The sequence below is a fragment of the Rhinolophus sinicus genome, linkage group LG05 (genome assembly GCF_036562045.2).
Source record: "Rhinolophus sinicus isolate RSC01 linkage group LG05, ASM3656204v1, whole genome shotgun sequence".
In the NCBI taxonomy this organism is placed as follows: Eukaryota; Metazoa; Chordata; class Mammalia; order Chiroptera; family Rhinolophidae; genus Rhinolophus; species Rhinolophus sinicus.
The window spans coordinates 155,547,144-155,555,063 of NC_133755.1; the positions used below are offsets into that span (position 1 = coordinate 155,547,144).

Consider the following 7,920-nt stretch of genomic DNA (forward strand, 5'->3'; position numbering starts at 1 on the left):
TTGATTCTCTTGTCCTTTAAGATACGTTTCCCATCTGGCTCCTCTCACCCTCATATAAAGACACTCGTGGAGATTCCCCTATCAGTCCTCTAGAAATCATCAGACTCTCTTAAATTTTAGGTTTAATACAGTTTAGGACCAAGCTAAGGTCTTTCCCACAAATTCCAGTGAATTTGGGCTTCAATCTACAGACTTGAAGAAATCAGAAATTTTTTTTTAAAGCTTTATTTTTCATCTACCTTATTTCCATTTCGGATTAAAAGTCTGTGAAAGGAAAGCTTAAGACCACTCAGTGGTTGTTCCTAACTGTTCAGTGGCCTGAGCAGGGGAGCTGCAGACCAGTCCTCAGGGGCAGGTTGAGTGCTCCAGTCTTCAGCAGGGCACTGCTGCCTAGGTGTGGAAGGCACCTGCACACCTTCAGATGAGTCTGTGACCTCAGGTTGAGTAGCAGGAAATTCAGGAGCAGGCCCTCCACCCTGAAGTTCCTCCTTGGCCACAGCCTTTTCAGCAGTGGTCTTCTCTTCATTTCACTCTCTTCAGGATCTCTGTAGAAGTAAAGATCAGGCATGACCTCCCATGGGTGTTCGTGGGAGATGGTGCCATGTACACGCAAAACTGCCTGGGCCAGCACCCACTACATCAGACCCATGGAATGAGCTCAGTTATTGTCATACGGGATGGTAATGTCCACACAGTGCAGAGGACACTTGGTCGTACACACAGTTATGGTGGTCAGCCCTGGGATCAGTAACATCCAGAAGTCTTGGCTCTTGGAAGGCTATCTGGATCTGGTTAGTGAAGGTTCCAGAAGGAAGCAGCCAGCAATAGGAATGGCTCCAGAGGCAGCAGCAAACTTCAGCACAGCCCACTGGCCAGTATTTCTGGAGAATGTGACACTGACATCAGCCAGGTTTTCCATGGGCAACAACGGCATGAGCTGAAAGCAGAAGATTCTCTCAGGTTCTCTTCAGATTATAATGTAGATGCCATCATTTTTCCTGTAGCAGATGTATTGTTCCATTTGAAGTCGAGGTTGGTACCCCCTAAACGGGTTTCTGCTGCAAGCAATTTAAGGAGACCCTCCTCCTTCATCTGCAGGATATCGAGGGCTCTGGACATTGTGAAAGTTTCCCTCTAATGGAAACCCAGAACAACACCATATGTATCCCTCTTTGAGTAGCTTGGAAGCACCAGGAAATTTAATTGAAACATAATGAAGACACTTCTGTGAGGGGCTACGACCACATGTATGGTCTTTTCAACCTCTAATTTGATTCAAGGCCAAAAGTTAGAATACTCACAGAAGTAGAAGTTTAGATGTCTCTTGTACTAAAAGCTCTAAATAGCACTTCTCTCAGCTGGACTTCTGAGTTGTTGCAATGCCTCATTCCTGAAATTTTGTGTTAAGTTTTCTACACAAACCCTTCACACTAGTGGAGAAAATCACACAACTCACAACTCTTCACCTGGACCTTGAGTTTTGCCTGGCAATTCTGGATTTCCCTAGTTACCTTTCTCCTTTTCATCATCTATGACTCTTCAGACCACTGATTATGTGGCATCCTGCCCCACTCTCAGTAGAAGATCTCATTTTCTACTTGCTCTAGATTGTTCCCTCTGGACTCCTTGGCAGCCATCCTCCATTGGTCAGCTTATACCTGTATCTTCAGCTGCTCCTTTTCCTGGTTCCTCCTCATTATTTAAACTTGTTCACAGACTTCCTTTATTAAAAACAAAGAGTAAAAAATGAAATTGTCACTCGTCCTAGGTGTCCCTGTACCTACCTTCCTATCTCTAACTTTCCTTTCAGACTCAAGCATTTTGAAAGTGTTATGTCTGCTTTTCTCTCCCCTTCCTCAGCTCTTTGTCATTCTCCCACCCACCAGAGTGTGTGGTGTTTGCCTCTTGCCTTTCCACGGAAACTTCCTTCTTGACAAATCCAACGGCAAACTTTGTGTCCTCACCTCTATCCAGAGGTGTCTGACACTACTGAGCTTTGGTGGCCCTCCCACCTATCTGCGAGCTCCTTCTGCGTCTTCCCTCTGCCTAGCCTTTATATAGGTAGCTATGTTTTCAAAGGGTCTTCCTGGGGCCTCTTCTCTCACTCTTCATCCTCTCCCCGAGTGAAACATCTAATCCTGTGCCTTCAGTTAACATAAAAAATCTAATGGTGTAATTAGAATCTTATCTTTCCACCTCCTCGATTCACATAGCCAGTCTCCAAGTCTTTTCAAGCCTTCACCTCAGCATTTTAAACCCATGAATTTCCCCTGATTGCCATTACCCAAAACTAACTTGAGAATCTTGTCATCTCTCACTAAGACTTTTGAGGTAGCCTCCTGGCTGGGCCTACTGTCTCTCGTCTTGGTTTCCTCTAAACAACATCACAGCCAGAGAGATTGTTTTAAAACAGAAGTCACCAAACTGTTTCTGTAAAGGACCAGATAGTAATTATTTTTGGATTTGCGAGCCCTATGGTTTCTATTGTAACTATTCCGATCTACTATTGTAGTATGAACTCAGCTACTGACAATATGTAAATAGATGGGTGTAGATGTAATTCAATAAAACTAGTTACAAAATAGGCAGTGGACCAGATTGGGCCTACAAGCCATGGTTTGCTGACATCTATTTTAAAACATAAATTTCAACATGTTCTTCCCATTTCCTTTCAGATAAATTACAAATTCTTAAAAATAGCTTATGAGCCCAGCCAGAACTCTTACCATCCACCTCCACCACACACTCAGCTCCAACCATACTGGAAGGCTTGCATCATTGCATGTGTTTTTTCCCACAGCTGACTAAGTAGATCTATTTGGTGATAATATTCTAAATAACACAATGTAGGTTTGAGTTACAGCTCTAGCCTTGCTAAAATTGTAATCTTAGGCAAGCCTCAATTTCCTCATTTATGGACATAAATGGGGATAATTATGCTATCTGGGAATAATAGTATGTGCCTCCTAGATAATTCATTTGCTTATACGTAAATGGCATCGTGAAGATGAACATCATTCCGGAACTGTAAAATGTTATATAAACGTCCACATTGCCTGCATGGGCTTGTCCGGTCCCCATATGTCCCCTTCCCCATCAGACTGCTTCAGCTGGTGTTCTCTTTACATCCATCTGCTTTTTGGCAGTGCAGGTCGGCCACAGCTTAGCGTAGCCCTGGAGGATTCAGACACCTGCGCCCTTCTCAGATCAACCCACTTGTTCCTTTGCCAGAGCAGCCCACTCCCACTTCCCAGCCCCAGCTCCAACCCCAGCCTCATTGCTGGAGCAATTAATCACTGCCACGAGGGCTAATTAGAAATGATGTGTGTGTGTGTGTGTGTGTGTGTGTGTGTGTGTGTATTTGTGTGTGTTGGGAGAGGTGGTAATACACAAGGGAAGAATTAGTCTACTCACTGTATCTGGCCTCATTCCCTCACGATCCCAGTGAGGAAACAGTACATTTCTAAGTGGAGGCATTAGGGGCTGAGCAGATGTAGTAAGTAGAGGCAAGTCAAACCAATGCATATTTATGGATCATGTATTCCCTTTGTGAGCCTGGGGATTATTTCCACCTATTTGCAGCACCAGAATACAGTCCATACTTAAACATAAAAACATTCTTTTTATATTTGCTTTTTTAAAAGCTGCTTTGTCCTTCTACGATTGTCTTATTATTTAAATATTCTTTGAATCATTCGGGGTTCTTTACTTACCTATTGAAATTTCCTGACAAGCATTAAAAGCACAGGAAATTAATCCTCCACATTCCTTAAAGATCTGAAGAAGTAGCAGCTCTCACATCTGGGCACTGGGATCAATTACAGAGAAGGACGCTATAAAAAAGCAGCAAAGGAGTACAAAACAGCTGTTTTTCATTTGCTGCCTGTAACTAGATCAAATTAGTTTTTTCATCATAGAGAACTAGCAAATGCACTTTTAAATGGTTTATAGAACATTCACCTTTTGGATTACAAAATTACTAAGAGCATCATGACAGGCACTTACATAAATAAAATTCATTTACTGTAAGTGACACCTCTTACAAAGAACTTATGTATACATATAAATTCAAAAAAGAATCTTATGCATATTGTAACATATTCACAAAGGAGGAAGTTCCGAGGGGTTTCATGAATTGATTTTTATTTCAAATTTGATTAGAAGTGTATTTCATTGTCTGAATCATTCCTTTTTCTGCTTCTAAAATTTCTACATTCCTTTATGTAAATTAGTTAACTGTACAAAAGCTTCTAGACCTTGCATTATAGCAACTACTGTATACAAGGTATGGCAATTAACTTGTTGCAACGATGTTGCTAACCTTTTTTTGTATCAGAGGGATTATTCATTATGAATTTGTACCAATTGGACACACAGTTAACAAAGTTTATCATTTTGAGTGCTGAAAAGGCTGCCTCAAAAACTTAGACAACCTGAACTTTTCGCCAACAATTCATGGCTCTTGCATCACGACAATGCACCAGCTCACACGGCACTGTCTGTGAGGGAGTTTTTAGCCAGTAAACAAATAACTGGATTGGAACACCCTCCCTACTCACCTGATCTGGCCCCCAATGACTTCTTTCTTTACCCAAAGATAAAAGAACTATTGAAAGGAAGACATTTTGATGACATTCAGGACATCAAGTGTAATACAACGACAGAGCTGATGGCCATTCCAGAAAAAGAGTTCCCAAATTGCTTTGAAGGGTGGACTAGGCACTGGCATCGGTGCACAGCTTCCCAAGGGAAGTGCTTTGAAGGTGACTGTAGTGATATTCAGCAATGAGGTATGTAGCACTTTTTCTAGGGTGAGTTTGTGAACTTAATTGTCCGACTTTGTATGTCCCAAATATTATGTTAATATTAAACTGTAAAACATAAGGCTACCCAATATATTATTAGATCACCTGGCCACCTTGGAAAAAGCTGTGGTTACTTTAAGTTTCTGAATGGCTATAGAGAGGCTTCAGTATTAAGTAGATATAACAGCTATAGATGTATGTACACCTGATAACAGAGCTCAAAAATATATGAAGCAAAAATTGACAAAATCAAAGGGAGAAATAGACCGTTCTACACTAATAGTTGGATATGTCCATACTCTATTTTCTGTAATGGAAAGAACAACTAAACAGAAGATCACTAAGAAAATTGAGGACTTGAGAAATACTATCAACAAACTAGACTGAAAAAACACTTACAAAACATTACACTCTAAACCAGCAGCAGGATACATATTTTTCTCAAGTGCGCATGGACCATTCACCATATGTTAGAATACAAAACAAGTCTCAATAAATTTTTAAAGTTTGAAATCATCCAAAATATATTTTCTGAAATAAAACTAAAAATCAATAACAAAATAAAACTGGAAAATTCACATATTTGAGGAAAGTAGACAACATACTCTTAACACAATTCAACCCATAACAAGAAGGATTATTTTTTCTCATTTCCAGTTAAAAAGTAAGTTGAAGAATGACTTCATTGGCCTAACTTCTTACCCCCATTCATTACTCTGGACCCAATCAACTGGGTTCAGGATAATAAATGGGGGTAAGAAGATGGCTAATCTGGTTATTAGCAAACAATGGGGTCTGGGTGATTTCCCAGGAGCAGGAAGGGGACTTGGTCAGACAATACTATAGATCTACCACACTGATGATGGTTTGTATAAGGTTAGACTAAGCACATTCATATTTAAGATACACATGTGGAAAGGAAGCTAGTCAGATAGGGCCAACTATTGCCTTGCTGGGTGAGGGGAAGATTTGTGCTCAGTTGTCCCGGCAATGTGAATCTGTATCTGGAAGTAGCGATGCCAGTGAAACAGAGTGGGTGTCTTTGGCTATCTCAGCCAAAAAGAATAGAAGCATATCCAAGTGTATCATTAGACCAATGTTGTCTGAGCTAAACATTGAGAGCTGAAGTACAGAGGAAAATGGGTTGAAGAACCTAGAAAAGACATGAGAGGGAAAGTGGCACAGCTTAGACAAATACCAGAGATTGGGCTGTTGCCTGCAAGAGTATATGTCCACATTTGTAGAAACATATGGGAAGGGTAGGCTAGGTCCAATAGTGAGACCTGATGATTTTAGTATCTTTATTTCCTTATTCTTTCATATGCATTTCATTTCTTTCCTTCTTTTATCTCTGGAGGTGGAATGGAAAGGACCTCTACATTCTGGGACCAAAGGTTTCTATTGTTATTGTCACTTAAAGGGGAAGACCTGGTAGGAGGTAACAGTTCCCCTTCTCTCTTCAGGTTATCTTCCTGAGTACTGTTTGTAGTGTCCCTCATTTAATGGTGCTCAACTACTTATCTGGATGTAGCAGAGTGGCAGAGAACCATGAGCGTCTCAGACTGACAGGTGATGGATGGTTTTCAAGGCAGTTTTGTGTGTGTGCAGAAACTGCTGAGCTCACCTCTGTTGCTGATAATTAACACACTCTTCTTCGCTCTTGTTCAGGCAGAATTTCCTTTTTTCTTGCCCCTGGCAGTGACCAGTCATCCTTCTTAGACAGCTCAGTTAAATTCCCAGGAGAAAAAGAGTAAGAATAGCTCTTAGCAAGTTCATGGCAAGAGGAAATTCTTTTGTAAGGAGTTTAAATTAGAAAATATATTGCCTTTAAACAATGTGTCCTGTTTTGAAAACTGAGTGAAATGTATTCAAATGTTAGAAATTTATTTGGGACATAAACTATGTGACTTAACTGAAAGAAACCTTCCTGAATACTCTGAAAATATAAAAATGTGAAACTTACTGGAGAAACTTGAATTATCTTAAGTGTACTCAAACTGTACATAAACTTAATAAGATTTTATTTTGAAATCACAAGTATAAATTAGTCAATTATACATTTTATTTAAAATTTTTTCAATTTCTTTATCGTTATTTTTCAATTAGAGTTAATTACATATTTTAAATTAGAATTATTTAAGGTTCATCTGCTAATTAGCTAAGTTATTAGGAACACAATAAGTACATAAAATATTAAAAATGTACAGATTCATTAACATAACTCTTAGAGATATTAAAACAGCATCTGATTAAATTCTAGGTACATTGCATGGCATTGTCTGATAATCTGATCATGACTTTGAAAGGTCATTCTACTTGATAAATGAACTTGAAAAGTCGTGGTACTTGCTAAGAAAAGATGGAAGTAGGTTTGCAACCTACTTCAGTTAGGCTCAAGGTCAAAGTTCCTTTTGTGTTTTATTCTATCTAGTTAGTTCCTTTAGGGAACTTAATCTTGATTCTACTTTTTAGATAATTTTGTCCAGTGCCCGTCATTGAAACAAGAATTGATAGATGTTGAATAAATGTTTGTTAACTAAATAAATGAATGACCACTTTTCAAATAATTTGAATATAATAAATCAGTTCTTTACACTAAAATAACAATGCTTATAATTTATTTTTTCAGGGATCAAAAAGAATTTTAGGTCCTCTAGCAGTGCTTTATCATTATCATTCTAAATGATGTTATCATTGTTTATCCCAGTTAACTTATTTTGCTTTTCTGAGTATTTTGATTCTTGATAAATAGTCACATACTATATTTCTCTCCAACTAGGTTTTCGTTTTTGGTTGTTTTTTTTTTTTTTTTAAATCTACATAAGATGATAGAAAATCAGGACTTCAAGAATTCAGAGAATGAGCTCACTGATACACAAAACATCACCAGCTCTTCTCAGTGGCTACTGTAGTCAAATAGAAATAAAATATCCTCAGGAATAAAGTCTGGTTTGGTTCCAGTGAAACGCACTGAAGAGAGCATAATTTGTGATGTGTGCTAAAGGCAAGATGACTACAAAATTACCATCCCACTAAATTCACCTGCTTTTGTTCACACTAAATTGTGTCCTGTAAGGTGGGTCTGGAGAGAGATTTGCTTGATCTGCCACTAATT

At 39.0% G+C, this 7,920-nt stretch overlaps 1 pseudogene; it reads right to left on the reverse strand.

Moving 5' to 3' along the window:
- Window positions 1-279: 279 nt before the first annotated feature.
- On the reverse strand, window positions 280-3,953 carry LOC109446248 (small ribosomal subunit protein uS2; annotated as a pseudogene).
- Between the last annotated feature and the right edge of the window lie 3,967 nt (window positions 3,954-7,920).